This window comes from Empidonax traillii, unplaced genomic scaffold (assembly GCF_003031625.1).
Source record: "Empidonax traillii isolate 1590-97213 ecotype Southwest subspecies unplaced genomic scaffold, ASM303162v1 scaffold15:size5535645, whole genome shotgun sequence".
NCBI classification, from domain to species: Eukaryota; Metazoa; Chordata; class Aves; order Passeriformes; family Tyrannidae; genus Empidonax; species Empidonax traillii.
The window spans coordinates 844479-860336 of NW_020955208.1; the positions used below are offsets into that span (position 1 = coordinate 844479).

At 40.4% G+C, this 15858-nt stretch overlaps 1 protein-coding gene across 1 annotated transcript in view; it reads right to left on the reverse strand.

The window, feature by feature from the left end:
• Positions 1-15858, reverse strand: part of EIF2B3 (eukaryotic translation initiation factor 2B subunit gamma) — a 96634-nt gene that overhangs the window by 55885 nt on the left and 24891 nt on the right. The gene's annotated exons all lie outside the window — the stretch shown is intronic.

The window sequence follows — 15858 nt, forward strand, 5'->3', positions numbered from 1 at the left end:
CTTTCCCTGCCGCTGGAAAAACGGAGTTTGTGCAAATATTTTATATCCCACAGACACTTTTATATGAGATTCAAGACTGCTAGAGTCCCCTGATTGCTATGGGGAAAACTGAGAAAGCAAAAGAGAGAGACCAAAATGATAATAAGCCTGGAGTTTGGTGTGAACAGAAGAGAATACCCTGTGAAGGAGGGCGGGGACTGCCAGAGACATTATTAATAGGTTTTACCCTTGAGCTCTGGCAGCTACTTGTTCTATACACAGAGGAAAAGGATTAATCAAGCCTTGCACGTAAAGGTTCTTTCTATGGTCTGCCAAAATATTTAAAGCACTATATACAAAGTGTAAGCCTTATTATTATACACATTCAATGTAATCATCTTATGCTACAGTTAAGGCCAGGATGACAATAAAGTAGATTATTGTGCACTATAACCAATTCAATTCCAACACAACGGGACATGGCTTAGTCACTTAGTTCAGATCTGGTATTTGAGCTTATTTTTCTTATGCTGGGCTAAACTGTGATTTAAGAGATTTAATCAAGCTTTGGGAAATGCTTTCTTTGCTAAAGAAGGAGAAAGAACTAAAGGTCTGCACCTGGCAACAGTAATCATTTCCAATTTTCAGCTCATTTTGCTTCCTCCTTCATGGAAATTCACCTTAGTAAATAATTGTTCCCTAAAATCACCAGGGCTGAAAGGATGACAACACATCAGAGGAACAAGTTTTAAGAAAACAACTGAAGCTGGAGGATTGTACAGAGGCTACTGAAGAACAGCAGCTCCTGCTGATCCCTCCTACGCCAGTTCCCAAAGGGCTAAGCAGCAGACATATGATATATTTTCTTAAATCAAATAATTACAGTAAATGCATGGGAAACAGTGAAACTGAATACTAGGTCAAAGCTGCAGGTCACCAGCAATATATAGCAAGGCTGACACAATTTTTTCATGTCACTGGTCTACGCTCAAAGGCAAACAAAACACCAGTTTATTAAAATAAAAAATCCCTCTTTAAACCTGTCACTGTGCATAGGCCATAGCTGACCACTCCCTTCCCTTTTCTAGGATCTGACAAGCAAATGGGCTCTTTATGATACAAGGTGCATGTTTGCGAGTCCTTCTTTAGAAGATACTTTCATTCAGAAAAATTAAGTTTCACAGGACTGAAGAACAACCTGACAGTAGCCTGACAGGGTTAGAAGGAAGAAGAGAAGGAAAGAAGAAAGAAAAGAGCACTATATGCTGTTTGTCAGACAAAGCAGCACCAGGCTCCCACCAGCACTTGAGTCTAGAAAGCAAGAGGACATGAGCTTTGAATCCAAAGATGGTAAAATTTCAAGTGTAATGGTTTAAATTACCAAAATCTACCCCAATCCAGCCCATGTACACTCAGTCCTTCAGCAGTAAGTCTGGCAACGATCATTTTCTTCATGTCATTTTCTTCATGTACTGCAAGTGATTTATACTTCACTCCTGCTCCTTGAAGGTCTGCAGCTTTCTCAGATGATGCCTTCACCAGTGTTTTCTTTTGCTTTCCCCCCACACCTACTGCTTTTGCCTCACTTTGGATTCACAAAAGCGGTTGCTACTGTATCTATTCACATCTCAGCTCCACTAGAATCTGGACACTTTAGCACTTGACACAGTAACCACGCTGACAATGTCCCAACCACTGACAGACTAGATACAGAAAACTATCATTACCACAAGGTGACCTTAACATCCAACTTTGCATTTTTTTTAAACGAGTAATTACAGTGGTTACAACCACACTGGATTAGTTTCTGGTTAGATCAGATTACTCATGATTAAAAATTTTCAGATTTGTTAATAGCTATAACAGATGTTGCTGCTTCATATCACTATAAGAAACTGAGCTTACATCTAAAATGCTTTCAGGAAGATGCTGAAGATGGAGCACTACAGCATTAAGCCCAGATGAATAAAAACATACACTGAACTGAGGACAGAGCTCAATTTCTAAAAATCTGTCTCATCTTTCACCCATTACTAGGACCTGAGGCTGGGCCTCACTTTGTACAGTAGGTGGGAGCTGCCTTTAAAATAAGTAGGAGACAAAGTAAAGCAAAACAAAATAAAATTACAAACAAACAAAAAACTGAGACACTTAAGGAAAAGCTGCCTGGATGGCTAATAAAGCACCACTCATCCGTGTATTTTCACAATTTAAATATTATTTTTTTATAATTTTTAGCTGCAGTTACAAAGTCCAGTTCTTGGCCAAAATTAGCATGTATTTTTTTGCTAGGATAAGGAGACACCAGCACATTACTTGTCTGGAGACAGTGTAACTTCAGCAGTGAAATAAAGAGGAGAAATGTCACAGCCTAAACTTTAGTGGTCCCCAATGGTGAAAGCAGTAGCAGAGAACCATTTCCAGCACAGATCACAAGGTTGTATTGAAAAGCAAGAGACGAGACAGCAACTGAACCCTCTGTTGCCACCTGGGGCAGTGAGTTCAACCTCACAGCCTAGAAGAGCAATAAAGTGGCCATGGCAAGGACCAGAGTTCAGATGTTCCATCAACTGCTCTTAGAAGAACTGTCTGTACAAAGATCAGAGGGGCAACAAATCCAACCCTCATCCTTTGCAAGGCTAAACTCACGGTAGGCCAATTTCCTCATCTTGAAACATTTAGCCTAGCAGAAAGAACAAGCAAATGGGTGGTGGATGACCTGAAGATTATCATTTACAGTTTTACATCAACCTCAAATACTATTAAAACAAAACAACTTCTATTCCCTTCTTGCTTGGGAAAAGACTGGGACCGTTCTGTCTGTGGTTGTGGACTGTTTCAGTATTATCCAACTGCATGAACGAAACTAGTGTCAAAATTAAGTTTTAAATGGCTTGAGGTTTATAGGAATTAAAGAAGGAAAAATTAAATTTGAAACTCTGCTTGTTTACTAGCACTAATTAAATATGCCAGATTTCTGGGCAAGCTTCCTAGCCTGTGGCTACTACGTTACTGGCTTGTAAAACAGTCAACAAGTGCACGAGTACAAAGCACAAATACAATAACAGAGATTTCGTGTACAGTCCTGCCCTTAGTTTATAAAGAAACAAAAATGCACTAGAACCAATCTGTAACTATAAAGACCTGTGCTAACCCTCTAGACTATATTAGTAATATAAAAAAGGGCCAAGTCTACAATGGTTGCTTTTGCAGAGACAGTTAAAAAAAAAAAAAAAAAGTAAATGCAGAGAGAGGTAAAAAGCAATAAGGACAACCAAAATGAACAGGAAGCCTTAAAAGACCAGTTTACTTCTAAAAATTCCATGCTTCTGGGCTCTGCTCTCAAAATAATTTGCTATTAAAAATAAAAGGGAGTTTTTGCACTGTAACAGAAGAGGTAGGTCTGATTATTCACACCACAGAAGCCACTCTCCTCACAAACAGATTTTATTATTATATTGGAATTCACTATAAAATAGGTTTATTCTAAGGAGCTGGAATTGCACATTTAATGGGAGCACGGGCCATACTGATAAGCGTACAGTCCTTTCCACTCCACACTTTTAAGACAGGTAATATCTTTGTGTACTACATTTTAAAGAAGCCAGGGCAATGAGCCCACAGTCTGTGAGGAAGCTACAAACCCACCTGAAAAGAACAAACTAAAGCCAACTGAGAAAAAAAGGAGCCTCTGGAGACAGAACAAAATGCAGTGGTACCTGCATCACCCTCAGGTAGAGAGGGGAAGAGGAAGGAAAGCTCTCTTTTACTTTCTGTGGCTGGAGCAGCCCTTTCTAGAAAAGCAGCAAGCAACTCTTAATGAAAAAACACTTGAGGACAATTTGCTGCCTTGACAGCTTTAACATGAACAGCCTTTCACAGCAATTCAAATTAATGTGTGTTCCTGCTGTACAGTAGTCTCGCTCAGCTTTAAGGAAACCGGGAATTATGCCTCAATAAAAATTCAGCCACGCCAAATATTCTGCTGTAAAAAGAGGCATAAACATATAACTCTTCAGTTTCCAGAATCACGTACACGAGGCAAAGGGAAATGATATAAAAATAACTAGGTTTTTGTTTACATCTCAGATTGAGAAGAGCAATTCCAGAAACTAAACTGCTTCCACAGAGGCATTGATTTAATTAGCCTGCACAGCATGCTTTATTTGTATTCAGACCCCTGACGTACATTGATACAAAAGAAAAAAAATACACAGTGGAGACACACAAAATAATTGCCTCTTTTTTTTTTTTTTATGCCAGATGCAGGTAGGAATTCTCAAACACACTTTCATGGACTCTTCCTTAAATGCAAGTGATTCTTTTATAATATACACTAACTAAGTATGTTTTCAATTAAAAACATGACTGGATCGATTGGATCATATATTTTTGCAAACCAGCCAAAACCCAAACACAAACTGAAGCCACGAAGGAATTTCTGGAAGTACAAACCACACAGCAGTTCTACTTCTGGCAACACGAATAATCACCTCTGCTTTTGGAACAGAGCTAGAACTGACAGCAGTGCACAAAAACATGCTGTCGTTCAGCAATGAAATAACTACAGCAATGAACAGTACCCAGAAATCCTAAAAAAAACCCCTAACTGGTCAAAATCTCAGCTTAGCAAATAAGTAAAAAATGATGAAGTAACAGCAGAACACTGGTTTCTTACTTTTTGATAACTGTTAATCTCAATTTGGGGTCATACTGTTTAAAAGGATGACATCATCAGTTCCTCAGAGATGTTACCACTGGATTCTCCTCAGGACACGAACATTAGCAGGGAGGGTGACATTTTTGCTCAAGGTAACAACCAGGACTATTAAGAATGGGCTCTCACACTTTTTTCCCCACTGTATTTTTGATCCACGTTAGTACATACTTTGATGGCTTGTCCTTCCTCACGTTAAATTTAAAAGCCAAAACATCCCAGAATTTTGGGAATAAATACAGCTCAGTTTGGCTTTCACCTCTTCACCACACAGTAACTTTTCAGGCACTGCCCAATGACAAAAGCATGTAGGAAACAAAAGTATCCTCAGACAACTTCAGAACACAGCAATGAAGGGGCAGACTTCTTTGCAGCACGCTACTCAACTGTGCTTCAGCTCCAGCATTTGGCATTTCTGATGTTCCTGGTATTCTTGATTTACAGGTTCATTATAACTTCATTTATGCACGTAACCTTTATGAGGCCGCTTTTTATTAGGGCAGTATCATCTTGTTTTATTACCATAACCTATCATTCAGAAAACATTAACCCTTTCTGATTATGGATAAAAGTGTCACGAAAAAAGGCAAAGAAGCAGATCACACAGAGCAGCCCAAATCAACCTGGAAGATGTTTTACAACAGATCACTTGCAAAAACAGCTGTCATGTTTTTAAAAAGTTTAGGAGAAATGAAAGCAGTTAAGTCTTTGGAGTGATCACTTTCTAAAGGGAACTATTTTTCTACTATAAAAGTAAGCTATTTGAAGAACTCCATAAGATTACACTCTTGTCTGATATTTGCATTCTGCTTCGTCCTGAAAGTGCTGACCAAAGCTGTACACAGGGGTAACAAAACCACAATCCTGATCTGAGAATTTAAAAGCTGCCATCAGGTGGCCAAACTGGAAGCGAGGAGCAGCAAACAAACGCAAGGATTCAAGAAACATAAACATCACTTTTTCTCCTTTATGGAGAATAATATGGACCTGACAAAGCCCAGATGAGACTACTGTTTTAATGTAGCAGAACTGGCTCCTACCAAGGAGTCCTCCTGGTATTTCTACAGCGTGCCCTGAGCCCCTGCAGGATGCACAAGCTCAGGGGCTGCTCTGCCTGTGTGCATGCAAAGAACCACCTTATCTACAAATTTAATTGTGTACACTCAGGAGTAGTGGCTTGCTAATGCAAAGGAAAATATATTTAATTTTTCCCTGTATGCCAAGTATCTTTGTACAAAAAAATCTGGAGAATTAGTACACCGAAAGGAAATTAGAGACAGTGGAGTGTTAGGAACAGCAGTGCATAGTGATGTAACACACAATGAACTGCACAATAATAAATACTACAGGTGTCTGACATGCAGAAACGCAAGAGCTGAAACTGAAAATCTAGGTTCAAACATGATCTGTAGCTCACACTGCTAGCAGTGTTACGTCAGCTGCTTCCTGCAGGTCGTTTTAACAAGTACTATTCTGATTCTAAATGCGGGAAAGCCAACAGTTAATACCCTGTTCTGAGAGCAGCATTTTACATTTACACTACTGACAAACATTCATTAGTTATGCCCCTGTGAGAAAGGAAAGTAATACTGCATTCATTTTAAAAAGCAAAGAAAGTACGAGACACAAACATGGAGTGGACTTCTCAAGGCCACAAAGCCAAGTAGAGAAGGGAGATATCTTTGTATATTAATTACAAGGCATTCTTGAAGCAAACAGATGATACCACACCAATTCCCATTTAATTTTATCTCTTCCAGTACCAGAGCACCTGTAGAGAACTCTTCCTCTCTGAACACAAAGGTTGCTTATTTTAATGGTTCTCTACAACAACCAAAGAGATAACCACTTCTATTTTTTCCAAAGACAATAATAGATTAGGAAGAAGTAAGGTCAGACAACTTTCCTGCAAACCTTTTAAGTCTACAGTTGTCCAGGACATGAGAAGTCATCTTTTACCCCAGGCAGGAGGTTATTTCCCATCAGGTATGAAGGCGTGCAATCTATAAAACATCCCTAGTATCATACCCTCTTCTTTTTAGTTGGCAAATATCAAGGGCATTAAAAAAAAAAAAAAAAAAAAAGCTTAAGTCTGCTTTTTTTCCAGGTTGCTTTGTTCATATAATTTTGTAAATCAGAACACATATAAAGTCCTGCGTTCTGAAGCTGCACAACCATGGGGTACATCTAAAACAGACACATGAAAGAGACATATTCCTTAAATATGAAATATAGACTATTTTCTCAGAGGACAAGATATAGAAAAACACACCAGCAAGCACTAATTTATCTCACTGATCTATCCCCCTCAATAGCCAGAGGCTACTTTTAACTACACCGACTCAACACAGGAATCTGAATTATATAAATCAATGTCTCAATCAACATTTTGTTTAGGAAGAGTTAAGGGAAGAAAAACAGAATGTAATCATTTGCTAGCACAGTGGCTCCAGAGGTCTGGGAGCGTGTGCAAGAAGAATGGAGTTGAATGTGGGAAGGGTCCATTATTCTTTCAATAGCGTCTGGTGCTGCAAAGTATGTGCTTGCATACTTTCCTACTGGAAAAGCTTAAGTCTTCAGTAGCTCCTTGGTCTGGGAAAATGGCAGGCACCCAAATGCTAGCCCAGGGATCTAGGAAGGAGATCTACCTGAAAAACAGTGTTTTTCAAGTGGCCTTAGAAGTGAAAAAAAAAAAGGCCATAAAAAGAAGTCTCATTCCCAAGGGATTTTACTCCTTCTGTCTGGCTGCTGTTTGTCAGGTGCCATTCCCCGCACACATCCCCAGCACATTCTAATGCAAGAATGGAGAGGGGGCCTCTCTGAAAATAATCACACTTGCTGAAAGACCAGCCCTGCACAAATACCTCTCACAACAGTACAAACAGAAATCAGACTTCTCGCCCGATACTTTAGTTGTAATTTATGGCACCGCTGGCCGTGATTCTGTTATTACTATTCTACCTGGCTAAGGCTCAAAGTCACAGAAGTGGGAATTTCAGAGGTATTTTCAGAAATGATGTAGCTCATTTGAGGGGGGGAAAAAAACCCAACAGAAAAAAATATACTTAGTTCTACAAATGCTGTACCAATGCACCAGTGAACAAAGCTATATATTACCCATATATGTATACATGTATGGACACATGTATCATAGAGATGGGACAGAGCAGTTAAGGACACACACATGGCCTCTGAAATTACATTTAATGCTACTCCTTGGGAATAATAAAGCAAAGGGGGGGGAAATAAAATCAAAAGGAATACCGAAAGACAGTCTCTCTTGTGCTCCTGCAAGTATCACCAGCTGCTGGACAATTAATATGCAGAAAAACTAGAAGTTGAGCTTAAATGTAAATTTCCCTGATTTCTTACTGGTCTGCTTCCAACCCTCAGAGTTTAATTAAAGTCCATCAGCCAAATTTTTCTGTCTGAAGGCCCTAAATTATTCCCTTTTTAAATCTCCCTGTACTGACTGACCCAGATTTTTTAAACTCTTGAGCTTCCACTAACCTAGTTATGAATACGCACACAGAGTACATTTTTTAAAAGGTTAAAGAAGATCAAGACAATCGACCCAAGTAACACCAACAGCTGTTGCTGGCCAATATGCAGGTACATGCAGACTCAGAATGAGTAACTGGGAAAGATAACAGCATTCTGTACTGCCAGTTCACATATCAAGATCTAATAGCCACCTCTTCTTAATTCTCAACAAAGTATATATTTGGTGGCTGGGGAAAGACAGTTCTACAAGAAATATCCAAGAGAAGTGGATATGAAGTTTCACTGCTTGTAAAAGGAATCTCTATCTAATCTTCCCTAGCTGGGGAAATGGTGCAATAAATTTGATGAAGAAAGGAAGTATTTAAAGCCAGAGAAAATTAGGATTTCTCAAAGCAGAAACACAGAGAACATGCTGCCCTTAGGAATAGATCTCTGCTATTAACTCGATCTACTGGAAGAACTCCCGGGGAGCATGTCTTAGCAAGAGAAAGGAAAGTTTGCTATGCTCTTCATTTCCTGTGTAATTCCAGAAACTGCCAGCACAATGCTGTTTGGGGAGAACCACACTACAGCTATTCAACAGGGAATTCAGCATTGTATTCTGAATGAATGGAAACATTCTGAAAGATATATATTTGCTGCGGATAAAGCAGAATGCGAACCCAGTAAGGATGTGAGCCCACATACACCTTCAACCAGTTAATTGTAAACTCGGGCTCTTTCCATTATGACTTTTGCAATATTCTTAGCAGCACAAAACATCACAGTAAAATTACCCAGGTTAGAGTTCGCAGTAGCCACGAAGTGTAATAAATCAGCACTAAAAATATTATGCAACTGCAGTTCAACTGATACCAAGTGTAGCTGATTTTAACGGAGAGGCTATCTGCTTTTATGTACCCCTGCAAGTTAGTGATTTGGGATCTCAGTGACCAAGATGAAGGAAAGGCTCTCCAAAGTCTGGATTTCTTAGAATAAACTACATGAATGGTTCCCTGCAAAAATCCCAAGGGTATTTCCCTCCTGCCCACTGCAAAAGCCTTCTGCTAAGCACGATGATTTAAAGGATTTAAAAAATGCACCAATAACAGTAAGGGAACCCCAAAATCTGGCTGGGCTCGTGAGCCAGGACCTCAGCCCTAAGCAGAATCAGACCCTTTAACTGAAGAGGAACAGTCACATGCCTCATTTCACCCTTACTTTGCTTTAAACTAGGCCGTTTCCTCCCCCCCCATATCCCACATTGGCTGATAAATTCCCCAACGGCGGGTGTTAACTAACTCCGCATTCCAGTCTGCTCTGCGTCATGGAGTTCCACATCCCGCTGATGAGGAACACATGGTGGACATGTGGTAGGGGAGAGCCTGACAGCGCTCGCACAAGCAGGGATAACTCCTCTGACCTTTGGCTTTTTTCTCTCCGTACCATCCCAACCGCACAATGAGGAGTCTGTGCCCCTCTGTCACGTCCTGGTCATTCCGGGATCACTGGACACAAGCTGAATCCCTACGATTTCAGCAGGCAGTTACACTGAATACACATTTTGGTTGAAAAGCAAGCAACTGATCATTCTGTGTCTCTGCCCTAATCAAACCTTTCAGATGACCTTTTAGACCATACAGGTTACACCTGGATCAACTGGGGTAAATGTCACAAAAAACAACTGATGATGGCTATGCTTCCCCATCAACTCTGTGAAATAAGCTAACTCACAGTCTTGCTAAAAAGTACACAGTGGCAACTGTATTAAAGTATTAAGACATCTTTCTAAAACGAACAGACCATTTGTCATCTTTTCAAGACCCAAGCCTGGCTCAGAGTAACAACGAACTTCAACTTCAGTGCTGTCCAGCCTGGTGACTCATCCAGAGCACTGCATTTACCAAGTCACATGGACTCGAGGGTGTCCAAGCAATACAGTCATCCCTTCCTCCTTTGAAACCTCTGAAAAGAAACACCAAATCACAGGCTAAGTGCTGGTCTGAGACCGCAGCAGACAGACAGACAGACAAATGACTAATGACAATCCACACAACATACATTTACCGACGATTAGAAACCAAATGCTGAGCCTCACACTCTCTGCTTTTAGCCTTGTGTGTGCTATAACACTGGCAAGAATCTTGCAGTAAAATGAAAGCCATTGCCAACAAGGTTTTCTATGGTTGGATTCAATAGAAGTTCCTGCTAATATTCCAGATTCTAAGATTCATGACCTCTTACCTGTACAAGCTGTCAAGACACAGCATGACCCTCCTTTTATAAATAGGACCTGGATATGCTGTGCATTCCTTTCAACCCCCCCGTCAATGAGTGAATAAAATAACATGGCACCAGCAAAACAGAATAAAACCCTGTGGAAGTAACAGTATTAAAATCAGTAATAGTACAGTGTTCTTTAAAATATAAAGTTAATGTCTCACTAGCTGCTTTTATAGTATGTTCACATTTATTGTACAAGTGTAACATATATTAAAAGCACCAAATTAAGAAGTCTGTCTTATATTTGGCTCCAATAATTTTAGAAATAGTAAATAATTTTAAAAATACTCCATTTCTGAAGTTGAAGGCTACACTCATCCTCAACATAGTTACAGAAAAAGCAGAACAAGCTGAACAAAGTTTAAATGCATAATAAAAAGGGCAAACCTTCTGAGAACACAAATGCCTTATATTTACAGCAGCTACTCTTAGTGAACTGAGAAACTTCTAAACAAAACCTAAAAGGGCATCCTGAGAACATCTACTCCCAGCTCATGGCTCAAACAACAACTCACAGGCCAGTATCTTTTTCTGAAATGTTCAGCAAAATCCTCTTTTCTGAAGAAATATGATTAAAGCTGCCCCAACATTTTTAAAGTGTGGTTATAGTCTGAGAAGTTAGTGTGTAAAAGTCACACCCTCTTATTCAATAGACTTAGTTCCCCTGTTTTGATTCAGTCAGATCCGCTTGCTTTACTGGCTAAAATAACTTTTTACAACTTTCTAAATTCCTATTAGTACTGTGAAACCAATTCAGTTCTGGGAAGGGGAACCAGATTCTTTTCTGGTCTGTGCATATGCAAAAGGATTATTACCTAAATCAACACATACAATTTCTATTTTTGTGATGGAGGGGCCAAAAAGAACCTCGCTTATTTTCTAGATGCTAGTCAGAAAACTTTATTTTTAATTATGAAAAGAGCAGACCTGGACTAACTGCAAGAGCACATCTGGACTAACAGAAAAGACACAAAGATCTGCACATGGCTCTGTAAAACTCATATTTTAGAGAAAAAAAAAAATTTATCCAACAACTTTCTATGTCATTCCTCAAAATATCATTTGAACGCAAAGGGAACTCGGTGTCAGACAGGGGAACACCACCAAAGCTAGGACATGTGTACAGCTCAGACCAGCAAAGAGTTTTTGCTCTCTGGTCTGCCCTGAACTGCTCCTCAGAATTTTCCTACTGAGTTGCATTATTGCATCCCCTGCTCCCTTGCCAGTGGCACTGCTTGTGGGGACATCTCCCTCATGCACAAAGTAAAAAGAACCAAGTCTTTAAAGTCCTGCTGTTTAATCTCTTAAAAGTAATGACACTGGTTTTGACTCGTGGCTTATGAAGTACTTGACCATCAGTCCCACTGGGGGTAAGCTTGGGGTGGTGGCCCCTTCAACCAGCACAGTTGGATCTGGAAGAGGACACCTGACCAGGATCTAGCTTAGGATGCTTTCCACAGTGGAGCATCTGCCTATACCAACGCCATTCCCAGCCTTTCTCACGGAAATAGATTTTAAAAGAAAAAAAAAAGAACCACCACAGGAGTGGCAGAGAATTTCGGAGATGCCAATTTCCCAAGGACAGTTTCAGAGAACAGAAACACTAAGGAAGTTGTAGTGTGTTTATATATGATCTACTTATTTAAAACAAATTATCAGCAGGGAAAAAAAAAAAAAAAAAGGCAATATCCCAAGGCAACAGCAAGGAAATCAAGTGTATCAAAGCTACTTCTGAACTCCCATTACCTACCCACTTGGCAACGCCGACTTTTGAAATTATACTACACCATTCATTTTTAATCTCATGATGCAAAGGGAGAAGGAAGAAAAAAAACTCCCCCATCCCTACCCCCCTCTTTTTATTAAAATATCTTAAAAACAGATCTGCATTGTTACTTCAAGGTTACTAATGTTAGTACTGTATATATTTATAGATGAGGTATTCCTTTCTGTCTGAAGCACATGAGGTAATAAGTAGCTGGGATTGTCACGGTGATTTATTAACATATTCTCTAGGAGAAGCCCTGCACCTGCGTCTGTGCAGACAGAACACCCACGAAGGCTGAACTCACCCTTACACAGCCCACAAGATCTTAAAAGGAAATGCTCCAAATTTAGACCTGCTCCAACAGGTGTCTTTTACTGTCTCACTTTGCATGACCATAAATATCAGAGGTGGAGCAAAAAAGCTCCCTGTCCATTGTAATCGTGCTTTGAAAACAAATACCTTTGCCCCCTCCCAAAGCAGAGGCAGTAGCTATGGAATTCTCATCATTTCCTCACTCCTTCATCCTGTCAAGACCCAAGTCAGAGAGATGTCACCGGCAAAACCAGGCTCCGGGGATGAGCACATAACTTTATTTTTTTCTCTTCAAAGGGCCCTAAGCTGGCTCTGAAACTTCCCCAAACTGTATTTCTTTCATTCTAGTATCTCATCTTGCAGCTATTTGCCAAAGTGAATGACATGCACAGGCTGTTCATGGCTTTTTATAAGCTCTCATTACCCAAACAGGGAACCATTTCCTTGAAAATGCTTTCCCCAGCAGCTTTAGTCTCTCTAGGCACCACCAATAAATTTGTCTTCTTGGCCCATCCTGATGCACACCAAAACGTGCCTGGATGGATGTATTTGATATTGTCTTCCATTTGTTTACTAAGGGAGGATGCTACCTGTGGGACTTGTCATCAGGGTGATTAACAGCGGCAGGGAAAATAAACGATAATTTTAACAGCTGAACAGAAAGCTTTGCCAGATTTGCTCTGGCAAGCAAAGGAGCGAAATCCAGACTCTCCGCTGTGGTCTAACAAGGAGAGGCAATCCCAAACCCAAAATGGCTACCCACGACTTACAAAACCACAACACAAATCAAAACAACAAATCTGGAAAAGAAATCCTAACCAAATTGAGAAAGAGAATAACAGGTTATACCGTGAGCTTAGAAATCCCATCAAAACGTTTCATTCTGCAACACTTCCATTATTACAAAATGCCCGAGTCAAGAGCAAATAAATATTTAATACTCAACAGGTACTCAGGAGAATGTATGTTTTCCCTTGTCCCTCCCCACCAGCTGCTCTTTTATGGCAGGAAAGTGAAGAGCGTGAAATCCAATGATAGGAAGAAGGCAAAGGTCAGGAAAAAGGTTTTTCTACAAGGATTTAAATTAGCGTTCTACAGCTTTGGATGTTTTGTCAACACAACTTCCCTCCTGTGAGGAAGGGAAGCAAAAGGCCCTTTGAACCATTTCTGTATGGGATCTAGATTTTTTACCAGTAACAAGACTCCTAGCTTTAAAGAAAAGTTCAGCTTCCCTCTTCCTATTCCTTTCACCACTCCCTCCCTGTCCCTCCTTCCACTCCCCTCTTTAAAAGGAGAGAGAAAAAAGAAAATAGAAAAAGGATCTGAAGAACAAAACAAGCACTGGAGGAGTTCTAGAGTTCATGTAACAAGACCACTATAACCCTTCAAAGGGACCATTAAAAGCAAAACAAACAAAAGCAACAGCCTCAAGACGTCTATTGTATTTTACAGAGGAATGAATGAGTGTACTGGAAATTCTCCCACCATCTTGCCACAAAGTCTGTTATTTCATCAAAACAAAGTCCAGGGATCAAGAAACAGCCAACATGGCAGTTGAAAGTCAGTCACTTCCAGTGATCCATGAAGCAAACGAGATTGGGCTTGCTTTTTTTCTTTCCTTTTTTTTTTTTTTTTTCCTCTCCTTGCTTTACTATGATGTATTAAAAAAAGACTTCAAAGATGGTTTTAAGCATTGCTTTTGTTTCTCTTGTTTCTCACATGAGAAAGTCAGGGCTTGAGCAGGTCTAGACAACACAGTGGTTAAAACGTCATTAGCTGCCAACACTTTGTCTTCTTAGAGCTCCCACAGTTGTTGCTTCCCTGGATTTGCCTCAATTGAAAATACTTGACAATTTCCATATACTATTTTGCTTCCCTCAGAGCTTCTTCAAGATGGCATCTGTAAAGCACAGAGAGCACAGCAGCATCCACAGTGGGCAGTTTAATATATCAGAGGCTCACTGAGGTGGATACTGGCCCAATACTTCTGCCTGATGCTTCAAAGCATCCTTTTTATTTTCTTTTTTTCTTCCTTTTAGCACTTAGCAGATCTGTCCTCTTTGTTCTTCTAGACTATCCTGTATCTTTGGGCTTGGAGGGTGGCTAATGCTTTACATTAGCTTTCATAGCTGTGGAAAAGTAAGAAGGACGGGGAGACACACAGATTCTTATCCCATCTGTGTATCACCAACACTCCATTTACCAAATCCCAAACAGTTACGATCAAGAAGATCTGCTGAAGACAATGTAACTGAACAGGTGCTCCCGAGGGCAAAGTTTAGCCTGCAGGATAAAGCCTGATTAATTTAGCTATAGGAATGAGAATTCTCTAGTTAGATGAACCTGTAAAATCAGGGGTCAACTAAGATCACACATGTTACAGCAATTTCTAAGTCATTACACCACAGCCACCCACTAGTGCCAGGGGAAAGCCATAAAGACAAGCTCGTCACTAACAGTAGATATAATATTCCTCCCTAGCCCAAAATAGATCTATTAGACTTCATTTGCAACAAAACACAGAACATAACAGTAATGAATTTCCTACTCTATGCAAATCAGCTGCTGTGTATGTACAAAAGGTTTGCCTGCAGCTTGGTCCCTGCCATGTCCAAGAAAAACCCAGGAAGGAGCCAGTGGAAACGTGCTGGGACAGGCTCTTTCCATCACAACAGTTAACAGGGCCCACTCTTGATCACCCCCATTCTAGGGCAACCCTTAAACTTGGGCAGAAGAGGGGTCTTCTTTCCATGGGCACAGAGCAGCTCCCTCACATCTGGCAGCGGGATGTTCAAGGAAAGATTACACCGAGCTGTGGCCTACAGCACACACCAGAGGCATTTTCACAGCAGAGATTTATCTGAGAGCAGACCCCAGATGTCCGTATCCTTGACTTAAAAGGTCCACATGGATGAATTCCCAGCTCTCAGATGGCTGCCCCACAGGTGTCTCATCTCACAGAGGTGAAAGTCTGACTGTCAGCCTGGGACAGACTACAAAGGTTGGCCTCTCAGGGAGACAGCAGAGCTTTCCACAGAGGACGTCAGACGTGTGTCTGAGACAGCTAAAATCACTGTACAGAGGACTGTAATGAACAAGAAGTCATCTTTCCTTCTCCTACTAATGGATATGAATCACACTGCGCAGGAAGCTCAGCTGCTCTGACATACTTAATAAATTCATCCAAGTCCCCCGTGCAGTTTAATGGTGGATATAACATGGATTCTCTAATGAAACTTTTGGGGCTTGCAAAGACAGCTGAGCTTTTATGCCTTATATGCAGAAGAGGGTCATGAAATCCTGAGAGTCCCTCATG